This window comes from Diaphorina citri, unplaced genomic scaffold (assembly GCF_000475195.1).
Source record: "Diaphorina citri unplaced genomic scaffold, Diaci psyllid genome assembly version 1.1 scaffold1071, whole genome shotgun sequence".
In the NCBI taxonomy this organism is placed as follows: Eukaryota; Metazoa; Arthropoda; class Insecta; order Hemiptera; family Psyllidae; genus Diaphorina; species Diaphorina citri.
The window spans coordinates 75173-91186 of record NW_007378500.1 but is presented as its reverse complement, the minus strand read 5'-3'; the positions used below and the strand labels follow the sequence as shown (position 1 = coordinate 91186).

At 36.5% G+C, this 16014-nt stretch overlaps 1 long non-coding RNA gene across 1 annotated transcript in view; it reads right to left on the bottom strand.

The window, feature by feature from the left end:
- The window catches only part of LOC113469422, a 1595-nt gene extending 1354 nt beyond the window's left edge, over nucleotides 1-241 (bottom strand). Inside the window, exon 1 of the long non-coding RNA XR_003392847.1 lies at nucleotides 180-241. This is a non-coding gene — a long non-coding RNA (uncharacterized LOC113469422). The remainder of the gene's footprint in view (nucleotides 1-179) is intronic.
- Between the last annotated feature and the right edge of the window lie 15773 nt (nucleotides 242-16014).

Genomic DNA, 16014 nt, shown 5'->3' with positions numbered 1-16014 from the left:
AAAAAAAATAGTCAATGGAAAGTTTGTGCAAAAGGAGCTGTAAAATTGAGGCAGCTGGGACCAGTTTTATTAAGGGTTAGGTTACTGTTGAACACAAAGGAGCTTTTCCTCTTTCATTGCTGTGGCTTCTGAATAATTACCATTAATTGGTCTCTATTTTCCATTTATAATTTATTTACCAAAATCTTATCCTCTAAAAAGGGTTCATTCACGTAAGAAATACAACTTGTTACAAGTTGGAAGAAACTTTTAGATTTTCAAGTTGAATGTACTCACACAGCAGCTAGTCTAACAATTCGTAAGATTAACTCAGAAACTCATCAGAACCTTTTGGTCTTCTTCTTTTTGAAGTTCTTGGTTAGTTAAAATGATAACTCACAATTTACATTCACAGGACATTACACTAAAATTAAAAAGATCTTCAGGATTCAACCCTTCGTGCGTGCCCTTCCAGTATTTTAGCATTTTTACTTTTTTAAATTTGAACCAAACACTTTCAAATTTTCCCGCGCACAAACGATTGTTTTAGATTTTTTGAAAATGTTGTAATCGCAGGGTGCTCGTTGAGTCGGAGCGAGTACGGTGATCCCGTAAGCGCGCCTTGCTATATGACAGATCGAGCGAAGCGAATCATTTCTTAAAAAAAAAATAATATAATAATAATAATAATAATTAATAATAATAGAATATAAAAATACTCATCAGAGGCTTTCATACTTTAGAGAGGTGAGGTTGAGGTATACACCAGATCTCCGACAAAATAAATACCTGAGGTGGCACTCAAGTAATTTTGTTTCGAAGGTTTCAACTTTTATGTACCTACCTGGGACCTGGCACCTATTCCTCCATTTACTTTTTTCTTGGTACTTTGACTTTTTACTTTTCAAATCAAACTCAAAGTGACGTAGTAATTATCCTTCCTCGAAACTTTGCGAAAGGACTTTACTTTTTATTATTTACACCCTGTATTGTAACACCCCTGTATGTTGTAACACGCCCTGAATCGCGTTAATTTTCGCACTCCTTATGGCCAATGAGTGTGAATTTTGTGTAATCAGTTTTTTTAGGTATACGGTATACCCCCGGATTGTGTGTGTTGAGGCATATGAAAGTAGACCAAGTTGAAAAAAAAAATCATCAAAATCGGTTAAGTTTGGCCGGAGATATATTTGACTTTTAAAAACGTCAAATTTTCATCACTTTTCTGCTGCTGCCTCCGCCTTCTTCTTTGACGTTGACCGCACTACAGCCTAAACCACTGGACCGATTTTGACGGTTGATGGCTCATTTTTATTATTATTATTATTATTTTTTTTTTCTCGTGAGTGGTAGTGTGCCTTTTCTATTTTCAAGGCCCCAAAGGGCCTTCGGACTTAAATTTGATAAACAGACTGATTTTTCTTATCGTAATGGTTGGTATAAAGGTGATAGTTTTAAAAGTTGGTTAGGCCTTAGGACCAGTGCTACGTGTGTAGGGATAGCAATCCCGCAGGCTTTTGAATCCCGCGGGATCTCACGCGGGATGTAACCAATTCCGCGTGGGATTTTGCGGGATTTACAAGTATTACCCACGGAATGCCGCAGTTCTAACACTGAAAGTATAACATAGGTACTCCATAATGGGTAGAACACCCTACCCCACCAACAAGCCAACAACATTACCAGTTTATCAAACGGTATACAAGGAAATGAAATATATCAACATTATCAACTCTTTCAAGTCTGGGAAATTTCAAATTTATGTATTACCATAACGAAACATTAAAACTGAACTGATATCATTTCTGATTTCAATAGACAATTGAGGACAGTGACAAAGAGCGTACCTATTTGGACTTTTCTGTTTTTCTTCTAAATTGCCGGGTTTTACCTGATGAGGTGACACATAATATCCAAAGTTGGTTAGAACCAGCTACATGAAAGTTAACCAATTATGTTACCTACTATGCATGCTGTATTTCACTCGGAAATGATCGGAACTTACCAAAACTTACCCAATGATGTTATTATGGTATTTTTCACTCGGAAATGTTCGGAACTTACCAAAACATACCCAATGATGTTACCTATTACGGCATTTTTACTCGGAAATTATCGGAACTTACCAATTCTTACTCAATAATGTTACTATGGTATTTTTAACTCGGAAATGACCCGAAATTACTAAACCTTACATATTGATGTTATTATGGTATTTTTTCACTCGGAAACGACCCGAACTTACTAAAACTTCCCCTAAAGATATTACTATGGTGTTTTTCACTCAGAAATAACCCAAATTCACCAAACCTTACCAAATGATGTTACTATGCCTATTGCCTTTGTACTTTGTTACGCTACGCTCATATACGTCATATTCTGCTAAGTTTCTGCAAAAAAAAAAAAAAAAAAAAAAAAATCTTATCAAAAATACAAACAACGGAAAAATCAAAGAAATAAAGAAGTTCCTGGTCCATGGTTGGCCGAAATGAAAAAATAATAATAATAAAATAAAATTATATCATATAAATATCATCCAGCACGGGAGTTCATAAAGGACAACATCCTTGCATTAGTCCTTTTGTTCCTTTATATTCCATCAGACAACCTTTTGTAATCCATGAGCATCAAACAACCTTTTGTACTAGGTCTAGATCTCTTTTAAGTCTTTTGTATTGTTTAAGGTTTATCTGAGGCCATATAGTAAACATAGGGGATACTGTGTTGAGAAGATAAAAGGAACCCGGGGGCAACTTCAATGGAGATGGAGGAGAATCTGCGATGGTTTTAAATGAAGACTTAATAGGATTTGCGACCCCCTGGCGCGGCCTGTGTCAACACAAGATGATGATAATGATGATGGTTTGATTGTGAATATATTCAGAATAATGATCATGATACTTGTAGATATTATACGTGATGATTTTGATGGCATTAAATCAGTAGCGGGCAAAAAACAACCCTAAGCAAAACCCTGACAAAGAAGACACCTACTCCATATACTGACTAATATTTTTTGACCGCTCTTAGGAATCCATCAGAGGTGGCGCTGGCGTTGAAAATCAGGTTTTGCGAAAGTGGTACTCGCTCAGGATTGTAGCTTATCTAGCCTTATCACGGATCTTATTATCAACTCATTGGCCGAAAAAATGAAAAAATAATAATAAAATAAAATTATATCATCCAGCACGGGAGTTCATAAAGGACAACATCCTTGCATTAGTCCTTTTGTTCCTTTGTATTCCATCAGACAACCTTTTGTAATCCATAAGCATCAAACAACCTTTTGTGCTAGGTCTAGATCTCTTTTAAGTCTTTTGTATTGTTTAAGGTTTATCTGAGGTCATATAGTAAACATATAGGGGATACTCGGATACTGTGTTGAGAAGATAAAAGGAACCCGGGGGCAACTTCAATGGAGATGGAGGAGAATCTGCGATGGTTTTAAATGAAGATTTAATAGGATTTGCGACCCCCTGGCGCGGCCTATGTCAACACAAGATGATGATAATGATGATGGTTTGATTGTGAATACATTCAGAATAATGATCATGATACTTGTAGATATTATACGTGATGATTTTGATGGCATTCAATCAGTAGCGGGCAAAAAACAACCCTATAAGCAAAACCCTGACAAAGAAGACACCTACTCCGCGTATACCTACTAACTAATATTTTTTGACTGCTCCTATATAGGAATCCATCAGAGGTAGCGCTGGCGTTAAAAATCAGGTTTTGCGAAAGTGGTACTCGCTCACGATTGTAGCTTATCTAGCCTTATCACGGATTTTATTATCAACTCGGATTACTCTCCAACGGTGAAAAACCGAGAACGATACTCACCTACCTATTGGGAAAATATATGTACATACGTGAAGTCAGTTATCAACTTATCAAATTACGAATTTCAATATCAACTCGAATTACAAATTTTGCAAAAGGTGTTGGAATTTGGAATTGAAATCGCCATTCTCTAATGGAAATAAAATTCACATTGTAGCGATCACGATCCCCAACCTGATTTTGAATGAATCCCTACATACAAGATCTCCACGTCACTTCGGTCGGATGTTAAGTTTGATGGTTCGAGCTTCGAGTTCAAGTCTGAAAAAATGGGTATACCTAAAAAACTGATTACACAAAATTCAACTGATTGGCCATAAGGAGTGCGAAAATTAGCTGACTGACCTTAAGGCAATATGCAAAACGGTACTGAAAAGTTTTTTAGCGAAAGGAAACCATTGAAGGCCGGTGTTTGGTCATCTCCAAAAGACAAAAGAGTCACCTTTCTGCGTGGCCCTGAATTCCAGATGAAAAAAAAAAGAGAAGGAGAAGAAACAGAAGAAGAGAAATAAAGAGGAAAAGAAGAAGAAGAAGAAGAAGAAGAAAATGAAAGAGAAGCTAGAAGACAGAAAATGAAAGAGAAGAAGACAGAAAATGAAAGAGAAGAAGACAGAAAATGAAAGAGAAGAAGACAGAAAATGAAAGAGAAGAAGACAGAAAATGAAAGAGAAGAAGACAGAAAATGAAAGAGAAGAAGACAGAAAATGAAAGAGAAGAAGACAGAAAATGAAAGAGAAGAAGACAGAAAATGAAAGAGAAGAAGACAGAAAATGAAAGAGAAGAAGACAGAAAATGAAAGAGAAGAAGACAGAAAATGAAAGAGAAGAAGACAGAAAATGAAAGAGAAGAAGACAGAAAATGAAAGAGAAGAAGACAGAAAATGAAAGAGAAGAAGACAGAAAATGAAAGAGAAGAAGACAGAAAATGAAAGAGAAGAAGACAGAAAATGAAAGAGAAGAAGACAGAAAATGAAAGAGAAGAAGACAGAAAATGAAAGAGAAGAAGACAGAAAATGAAAGAGAAGAAGACAGAAAATGAAAGAGAAGAAGACAGAAAATGAAAGAGAAGAAGACAGAAAATGAAAGAGAAGAAGACAGAAAATGAAAGAGAAGAAGACAGAAAATGAAATGGGAAAATTCGTGCCAACAGTTCTGCTGAAAAGTCTGAAAACCCTTATCCCCTCTCGAGGGTTGCTCAGGAGAGAGAGAGAGAGAGTGAGAGAGAGAGAGAGAGAGAGAGAGAGAGAGTGAGATAGGTAATCTGATACTGTATAAGAGTGAAATTATCGATTTTGTCAATGGATATCAAATATCATTTTGAGCTGAGACTGGAGGGGTAGCAGAGAGAGAGAGAGAGAGAGAGAGAGAGAGAGAGAGAGAGAGAGAGGGGAAAAATTAATTAAATTCGTCTCTTTGTCTCCTAAAGATAAGGACTAGTCGAGAGTTCAATTGGAGTAGCATTGGATTCTAAACTGACGGTTCTGGGGTTCGAATGCCATCGGCGAAATGCTAATTTGAAAAATGCGATTTTCTTTAATTTGAGTTACTCAATACAGAAAATAATTTTATTTTTAGGTATTTAGGGTTATTCCACATCTATTTGAAGTATTTTTACATTCCTACCTACCACCAGAAATGCTTAAATCAGTTTTTGGGCTCTCCTGAAAAATTGTGCTTGAGTGACATGTGAGGTTTTGAAAAGTACCTCCTCAAATATGGATTGAAGCCATTACTTTCAAGCGGTTTAACGACACTGTATCTATTTATAACACTGTATCTATTTATAACACTGTATCTATTTATAACACTGTATCTATTTATAACTGCTAAGGTCTTTGGTGACGGGGGTTTAAACTGCATTGGCAAAACCAGCCTGAGTAGGAGGGCTGGGAAAAGTCACCAATGCCCACATGCCGGTGCATTCAATTCAGTGTGTTACTCGTCAAATCAGGAATCAGGACATCATTTTATAGCATGTATCATCAGTCCTCAGAAATACTTCCTTTTCCTCTCTTTTATCGCTCTATTTCTTGCTCTAGCTCTTTCAAACTGTTAGTTTAATAATACAACAACTTGTTCTAAGCTGACAGTCTAAAAATTTTAGACAAGATGTTCTAAACTTGTTCTAAGCTGACAGTCTAAACACCACTTGTACTTATTTATTAATATTTCACCTGAGAAATCTTCATATCAGGACCTCATTTTAAGACCTATATTAGTAGTTTCATATGTCCTTTGAAATATTTTTTGCAGGAAAAAACCTTTGAACACAAATCACATTTATATCTGACATTCTGGTGTAGTTTCATGTGTTCTATCAAATATCTTTTGCAGGAAAATTCCTTTGAACACAAACCACATTTATATGTGATGCCTTGGTGTAGTTTTAAATGTTCTGTCAAACTTTTTTTACTGGAAAATTTGAAGCGAATCATTTCTTAAAAAAAAAAATAATAATAATAATAATAATAATAATAATAATAATAGAATATAAAAATACATCAGAGGCTTTCATACTTTGAAGAGGTGAGGTTGAGGTATACACCAGATCTCCGACAAAATAATACTGAGGTGGCACTCAAGTAATTTTGTTTCGAAGGTTTCAACTTTTATGTACCTACCTGGGACCTGGGCCCTATTCCTCCATTTACTTTTTTCTTGGTACTTTGACTTTTTACTTTTCAAATCAAAACTCAAAGTGAGAAGTAATATCCTTCCTCGAAACTTTGCGAAGGACTTTACTTTTTATTATTACACCCTGTATTGTAACACCCTGTATGTTGTAACACCCTGAATCGCGTTAATTTTCGCACTCCTTATGGCCAATGAGTTGAATTTTGTGTAATCAGTTTTTTAGGTATACGGTATACCCCGGATTGTGTGTGTTGAGGCATATGAAAGTAGACCAAGTTGAAAAAAAAAATCATCAAAATCGGTTAAGTTTGGCCGGAGATATTTGACTTTTCGTTAATTTTCGCACTCCTTATGGCCAATGAGTTGAATTTTGTGTAATCAGTTTTTTAGGTATACGGTATACCCCGGATTGTGTGTGTGTTGTGTTGAGGCATGAAAGTAGACCAAGTTGAAAAAAAAAATCATCAAAATCGGTTAAGTTTGGCCGGAGATATTTGACTTTGAAAAACGTCAAATTTTTCATCATTTTCTGCTGCTGCTCCCGCTTCTTCTTTGACGTTGACCGCACTACAGCCTAAACCACTGGACCGATTTTGACGGTTGATGGCTCATTTTTATTATTATTATTATTATTTTTTTTTCTCGTGAGTGGTAGGTGTGCCTTTTCATATTTTCAAGGCCCCCAAAGGGCCCCTTCGGACTTAAATTTGATAAAAGACTGATTTTCTTATCGTAATGTTGGTATAAGGTGATAGTTTTAAAGTTGGTTAGGCCTTAGGACCAGTGCTCCGTGTGTAGGGATAGCAATCCCGCAGGCTTTTGAATCCCGCCCCCCCGGAATTTTTTTTTTTTTTTTTTTTTTTTTTTTTTTTTTTTTTTTTTTTTTGCAAATAACAATCATAAAAAAAGGTCAGGAAACAACAACACAGCCCCGAGGAGGGTTTGTTTGCTTTTTTTTTTCATACGGTGAATATTCCCTGGTCTAGTTATCTGATGAGCAATTTCATATGTTCGATATTTTAGGTATTACGTTACAGATAAATCCGATTTACGAGTTTTCCCTTTATTTATTTACTCGTATACACTCTCTTTGTTTTTTCATTCTATCACAAGCGTTATGAAAAAATACTATTGTAGGTATAACATATTTACATTTTATCAGAGAAGACAAGATGATGTCTACACGTAGGGATAGTTATGATCCAGGAGATAATATCTTGTACCTGTAATTACTTCTTAGTGGAGGTGTCACAATTACCAAGGTGTTTTGTAGTGTGTATTTGTGTAACTAATCAAAAATGTCAGGCAAACCAAATATTATTCTCATTCTTGGCTTTTAGTGAGACCCAGATGGGTCATGCCTAGGTGCATTGCGATTAGAAACAAGTAACAAGATAGTTATCTATACAAACCCTTGAGAAAAGTATTAACAACAAAATGAATAGGTAGTAGTCTTGTAATAATGGAGTAAGTTATTGTTGAACAAATTTGATCAAACTTCATTTACAAAGATAATATTTACAAACAAATCAATTACAAGTTTGATTAAGAGAGTTAAATCAATTAAGAGAGTTAAATAAAAGTTTGATTAAAGCCAGCGGCATTGAATGCACCCGTTCCCATTGGATTCTGAAGTTAAGCAGCGTTGCTTGTGGTCGATAACTGGATGGGTGACCTTCTGGCTGATTGCGTGCAGTACCTACATATTATGTATGAGCTTACTGCTGTATTGGTGAGATACGTGACATGTTACATAAGCATAAGAGTAAGTACCAAGCTCTTACCTTGTTCAGTGAATACTTATCTTCTTTTCTACTTACCCATGTTAACGGAAAGCATCATGTTTCATATTTTCTACACAGAGATCACTTCTTCCTGAGCTCGCGGATGAATGAGTTTCATCAAGTAATAAACTTCGAATTAATTTCGTAAGCTCTCTTCACATTTCTTCTTATTACTCGTATACTGAATGTGTTACCGAGGAGTGACACAATACCACAAAAAAATACCGTGAACAAACCGCGAATACCGCGAAGAAACCGCGGATCCCGCGAACAAACCGCGAATCCCGCGAACAAACCGCGGATACCGCGAACAAACCATGAATACCGCGAGCAAAACCGCGGATACTGCGAAAAAACCGCGGATACCGTGAACAAACCGCGAATACCGCGAACAAACCGCGGATACCGCGAACAAACCGCGGATGACGCGAACAGACCGCGGATACCGCGAGCAAACCGCGGATGACGCGAACAGACCGCGGATGACGCGAACAAACCGCGGATGACGCGAACAAACCGCGGATACCGCGAACAAACCGCGGATGACGCGAACAAACCGCGGGTGACGCGAAAAAACCGCGGATAACGCGAACAGACCGCGAATACCGCGAACTAACCGTGGATGCCGCGAGCAAACCGCGGATGACGCAAACAGATCGCGAAGAAAACCGCGGTGAACGAAACAATATTAAAGATTTGAAAGCTCCTCAATCTAAATCCATGGTCTAAATGTAGGAGAAACCTCCCCTCAAAACCTATCATTTCCCCTGGCCCCCTACATTGTTTTTGGTAGTAGGGGGTCAAGGGGAGGTTTCTTCGTACCTAGATTTTTGTCAGAGTTCATTCTCTCTTCTGATTTCAGATTGGAAGGTTCTCTGTTCCTGATCTCTCTCCTCTCTCTGGTCACATCTCCAAATATGTCAACATGGTTTTTTGGATACCAAGAGTTCCCATTAGAGTATTTAAGATTACCAAGGAGACTTTCCCATGTAATTTTTCACGAGAAACCTAACCTACCCCACCCTAATTAAATGACAGGGTGGGTTAAAATTTCCTTTTCTTCTTTGAAAGCACTTAAAAATTCGTGTATGATCTAAGGCACATAATTACATCTGAATTTTATCTCTATCATAAAAACTAACCAGAAAAAATTCCTAAACAAGGTGATTTTACAGCAAATTATAACTTCCTGCAGTCTTCGTCAAAAAGCATACAAAGAATGCTTTTTGAGGTACCTAAGTATACTTGTGGTTCTGGCATCTCCACTAATAAATAGGTAACAAGATTAGAACTGCAGATGACAAATCTATGTATGTAATCTTTCTATTCACTGCAATATTTATTGAGTGTGTTTAGAAATAAATCACATTGAACATCAGGAGCAATATTGTCTTTGATTTGACAACGTGCTTTGATCAGTGCTTGAATTGCTTGAAACAACGTTACTTGCTGTTTTCCATTCACCTTCCATATCCAAAATGTATGTAAACTTGAATAAATTGGAGTTTCAAAGTTTGAAGAAAACTTTGTCCTGTGTGAAGGGGAAAGCTTGAAAGTTTGTATCCTTGTGGTTTTGGTATAGGAGTGAATTTCGTACCTCAGTCTCGATTGTCGGTTGTCATTTGTATTTGATTAGAAAACTTGATAAAGGTTTTGTGGGATCTGAAGGATAGCAATAGCAATATGTGTTGTATGCTATCATGTAATCCTATACGGATGTCAAACCCAAATGTTACCTTTAAATGTGTAAAGGGTGTTTCAACAAGACTTGATGTTTGCCAATTAAGAGCTGTCTTTTAGATTGACGTCGAATAAAATCCTAACTCACCCTGCAAAAAAAGTGTAATCAGTACCCAATGTTACAAATTTTTGGAAACGGCTGAATTTATTTTTTATTTGGTTACAATATACTCTCTATTAATAATAAGAGACAGAAAATAAATATATTAGAGGAAAAAAAGACAGAGAAGGATTGAATAAGGGAAGGAGAGGGGGGGAGAGAATGAAGGAGAGAAAGAAAGAGAAAGGGGACAGATGTAATAAATCTTCTATTTGGAGTGTAATTTCAATCCTCTTTGAGAAGGAAGAGGGAGGGGAGTGTCACAATATTATTGAATTTTCAATAGGAATTTACTGAGAACCAGTGTGGAATAGGGAAAACCAAAATAAAGGGGACAGACCCAAAACACATCAAGGAAAAAACGCTGACAAAAACCACATGTTATGTAAGCCATAGTTTTATTTTCAATGCGTATGAAATTAAATTATAAAATTATTGATAGGTTGTTTCCAACAAAACCAAGTTAACATCAAAGTAATACCATCAAATAGGCTATGGGTTGGTAGACAAAAGATACTCCAATATTCTGAAATTCACACAAAACATACTAAGGTATCCCTTTCAACTTTCTACCAGCTAAATTGTCATCGACTTCAAAAAAAAAAAGGGGCCAGGGGTTTTTTTTTTTTTTTTTTTTTTTTTTTTGCCTTTTTGTCACAAAGAAATATTTTTTCTATGACTATAATACAACAATGCCTTTGTCATCATATTGCTATAGATTAGCGGTTCCCAACCGAGGGTACGCGTACCCCTGAGGGTACGCGAGAGACCCTCCGGGGGTACGCAAAAAAATAGTAATGGCGGACAAAAAAACAATTTTATTTTTTGAGCAAATTCGGTTTCTGCTAGAGCCCAATCTCATGGTAAGGGTACAAACAATAGTATCAAACATTTTGAAATAGCACCAGTTTATTCAATTTCTGTCTTACAGATGTTTGATTTTTCAAAATATCTTTTTCAGTCATGCCCTTTGCATGATGAAAAATTCTTAGCTGTATAAAAGAAGAAACAATTTTCTTTAGCACCTGGGTTTCATGTAAATCTTCACAAACTAACTCATTCATGAGTGGGTGAGACCCAGGAAATGGCAGTTGACCACTGCTTCTGTAGAAACTACTCACACTTGCTGCAGCTTTATCAATAGCATTTGACATTTTGACATCATGTGCCAAATACTGCTGGAAAAAGTTTTCAGCTTTTTTGACAATTTCCAGCACCCCAAAAGATGGCAGCTTTAATCCACCTAAGTCTACAGCTTTTGTAAATTCATAATCCCTATCTAAACTAATGGAATAGTTATGTTCTACTTGAATTGAATCTACATTTTTTACATTTAACAACATTTTTATACAATATTTACAAGACAATTTTTTAATTAACTTATTTACAATGTATCCACAAATGTACACTAGGATGTTTGTTTTATAATAGCTCAAGATAGGAGAATCTAAATGCTCCATTCTGACTCCTATCTCCTGTCCATTTTCAACATCACCTGCCGAGAACACGCTTGGTTGCACATCATCTGGGCCATCTATGAGAGTACAATTTCCACTCTCAACTCGGACTGAGTTTCTGAAAAGTAACCGTCTCATGGCCCATTTAAATTGGAGACTGTTAGGATTATTATTCCAACCACCTTTGGCTCTCATACAAGAAAAAAAAAGTTCTAAGTGGTCTTGCGATAATTTGTAAGTTAATAAATATTTAAAATTCATTGAAGGGTCAAATAATACCTTCTTAGCAATAGATACTACTGACTTACATGATGTAATAAACCCAAGTGCAAACATTTTCCTCTGGTGGTTGAGAATATTTTGACCATCAATTGTTAGAGAGTTGAGGTAATCTATGCTTTTACTAAAAAAAGTTTCCCATTCCTCTCTCCTCTCTGGGAACAAAGGACGCTTTAAGCCTTTCTCAAATGGATTTCTTGAATTTAAAGCATCAAAGAGTTTATCAATATTTCTGATAAACTCAATAGTTGCTTCAGCATCCTTGAACTTGGGGTGACCACTTGACATCAGAAACTCGATTGCATTTGCAGTAGATGCACTCAATGTTTGAACTGCTAAAGAAACATTCATCTTTTTATTAAAGAACTTAATGTGCCGCCCAGAAAGTTTATTAGCAAATTTAAGTCCAATTTTCTCTTGTTCTTCAACTAAGTCCACTAAGTATTGCCATTTTATATCTCCATTTGGGGATGTTATGATTTTTTTATCCGCCAAAGTGTTTCTGGCCAATTTCACCATATGGCATGCATCTAATGACACATTAATGTTTCTTCCGTCCACTGCAAAAGTAGGATCACGAGCAGTAAAATCACACCCAAGAATCTTAGCTGTCTTGATGTTTGCTTGGGCCCCGTCAAAAGTGACATTGACAACACTAACCCCAACATCATTTAATTTCTTTATGCAGGACTTTAACAGTTCAGCCTGCACCTCAGCACTAATTTTGTCCACCAGAAAATATCCCACAGGACATTTAAACTTTTGTTTCATAGAAACAACCATGAAAACCAAAGCTTCTGAAGCATATGTTTCATTTTGATCACTTAAACCATTTCCAAGATCAACATACCCAGACATCTTTTTGTTTTTCTTGTCCCAAGAAACTTGCTTACGAATGCTCATGGAATCCAGGACCAATGAGAAGTCTTTATTTGTAGTCTGAGATTTTAAATATTGAAACACCTCTTCCAGGAATCCTGGCTCACAGTTGAAAACTGATACCCACTTCCTAATTGTTGCTGGATGTGGCAAACTTTTAAATATGCTCCTTACATATTTGTATGCCTTAGGGGAATAAAATTGCAACGTGAGTGCAAATGTTTTTGTTGAATCATCATACCTTTTTCCTGTTTTTTTATCTTTGTTCTTGAATTGGCATTCCAATATTTTGAAGAATTCTTCGTCAAAATTGTTTTCAATACTTTGAACCAAATTATCATTACCACCCTGTTTTGATGCGAGTACTAAAAATAGATACCATCTTTACCTGTTCTAGAATTCAACCTCTTGGACTTGACCCTCTATCATTACCACCCTGTTTTCGAAGAGTTGAAATTAGTTTCTTCAAAGAATTTATCTTACTGTCTCGCCTTTTCAATCTCTGTTGAAGAATTTTTATTTTCCTCCTGTACTTGGGTTTTGAAGGAGTAGTAGGCAGGTTTGACTTTTTTTTTCTTTGTGGAGTACTTGGAGCAGTAAGAGACAGTGAAGGTTCATCATACATTGAGTAGTCAGCACTTGAAGAAGAAGGTCTAGAGCATGGTGGATCAGTTGAAAGGGAATGTCCAGGTAATGGTGAGGAGGCAGCTGATTTGGATGGTAAGCTAGCCCTAACTAAAGGGCGTCTTTCTGGTTTGCTTTTGGCAAAGGAAAATAAAGAAGGCACAACTTGTTCCTTTAAGTATTTTCTCTCCGTACCAGGTCTGTCGAGATAATCTGATGGCTTGAAATGAGCACTGCAGATCATGGAATGCTTAGTTGGATACCAATTCTCCCTCTTCATTGCAACAACCCATTTATCCAGCTGCAACTTATTATTCCATGGGAACCTGAAATAAAAAATGAAAAGCAATGTTTATGATTCACTTTTTAGCATACTATTTTCATATTTGACCCACAGCCAACATGATTGAAAAGGCAACCGTAATATTGTATGAATATTCTACGACAGTTGAATTTGGAATATTTTGAATGGAATGTTGATAGAAAAATGGTCAGAAGATCCAACATATTTGTAACAAATGTAACACTGGGTAAGACTGGCATCATACAGTGATCTAACACAATGAAGTAGCACCAGGGGTATTGTATTGATGATGTTATCTTGATTGTTTCCACACAAAAAGTGTGCTAAGAATTGAAGGAAAAAATATTGGTCTAATTGATAATGTAGAGCCCTAAACCATATTATTATTGTGCTTTCAATACTTAGTATTCAAGAATTGTGGCATAGAATGTATAGATGCTTTTACAGCTTATGTTGGAAATGCCCACGTTCATTAGAGTTTTTTTCACCTGTATGATTTGTATGAAGGAGTTTTCTACCTATGAACCTGTGTTGACAGATTTTCTGTCAGTAAATTAGTATCATAAATAGGCTGAAAATATTATGTTGTACAACAGCAACAACAAAAAAAAAAGCTTCAAAATATTGCTGGAACAATGAAAGAGTAGTGAAAGATCTTACCTGTGAAACTGAATTTTCTTTCCAGTGGCATCAAACTTTCCAGCTGAATTCTTGCAACCAAACGCTACACACGTTTGAACCATATTATGATTATTAAAAATCTAGTCCATATTTGTACAAAAACCAACAAAAAATAATAAATTTCACAGCTTAATTAATTACTTATTTCATTTAAAAAGGCACTTGTTTCCCATTCAAAACGCTTTACAAAAATGACAACAACAGAAAATCTCCCAACTCTTTTTTTTTTTTTTTTTTTTGAAAATCTTCGCGAAGAATCTGGAGCTGAAATGTGGAAATTTGTCCTAAAAGAAGTACTTTCGAAAAAGCAACCTCCGTGGCCGAGTGGGTATCACACTAGGCTTGCACGCCGGAAGTCCTGGGTTCGATTCTCGGCGGGGTCGAAGTTTCTTCGGCTCAGTGCTTGGAGTTCGGGGTGCACTCAGTCTTGTGAGGACATTTGAGTGGCTACTTTAATCGAGCAGCGACCAGTGGCGGCATTACCAGGGTGAGAGCAGAAAACTCTATGCGCTATCCGCTATGCTCTTTTATCTATTAAAGATATTCGTATTACACAGGATGTAATGGTAACAATTGAACACCTCGTATGTTCTAATTTAGAGACTCTTATTTAAAAAGAAATTGAAAATCTTGCTCATTTTTTTCATCATCAAATCTTAAGTCGTTCCAGAAATGGGTCGACTATGAACAAAGCTCTGATCTTGAAATTTGTCGCGACGACCTATAAACTCAAAGCGAGAGAGTTTGAGATAACACTACACCGAAGCGAATACAATAGTCCGTCCCTTATACCTTTTTATTACTATTGTAATAATAAAGGAAGGACGGACTAATGTGTGACCTAAAGGAATAAAGGGAGAACAGGCTATAGTCTTGATTTTAGTCATTACATGAAAGTAAAATCAAAAAATCAAATCAAGAATAATAATAAACTGAATATTAAACAAATTAGGTAGGTATACATATGTAGGTACTGATTTTCTCTAATCACTACGGGCTAAAAAATTCCCGGAGGGACGGACCCTGCTTGTTTAATTAACATTAATTGCTGTCAGGAAAAACCTAGTGATATTACAATAAAAAATAATTATTCTGGGCGTATCGATAAAATTCGTGCTCGGAAGGGGGGCTTCGCGTGTTCACTACGCAGGGTTGCGTGTACGGTCGCGCTGCGCGCTCCCGGGGCTTCGCGGGGTTGTGCATGGGGTAGCGCTTCGCGCTCCCGGGGGCTTCGCGGAATTGTGCATGAGGTCGCGCTTCGCACTCCCTTGTTTACGGTCGCGCTGCGCGCTCCCGGAGCTTCGCAAAGTTGTGCTTCATGTAATGATTTAAAATCAAGAACCCGTTCTCCCTTTATTCCCAATATAATGTTTAAGTCACCCATCCATTTATTGGCCTTGCTCGGCGTCGCTTAACCCGAGGGACGGGCCCTGCTTGTTTTTTTTTTCTTTTTAATAAGAAGATTACTTGGAACTTTAAAAAAAGTACACAAAATTTTTCCAAGGGGGCAAAATTTTTCCCTTATCTTTGAAAAGAATTTGCGTCGAAAAAAAATTGTTTCGTTCGAAATAATGTAATAAATTTATTTATTTAAGAAACATCAATAAGTACCTACCTCTTTATTTATATAAATACCTGCTTATACTTATTTTGTTTTATCATTAGATATTAATATTACGTGTTATCTAAGCCACTCGCGCTTAGAACG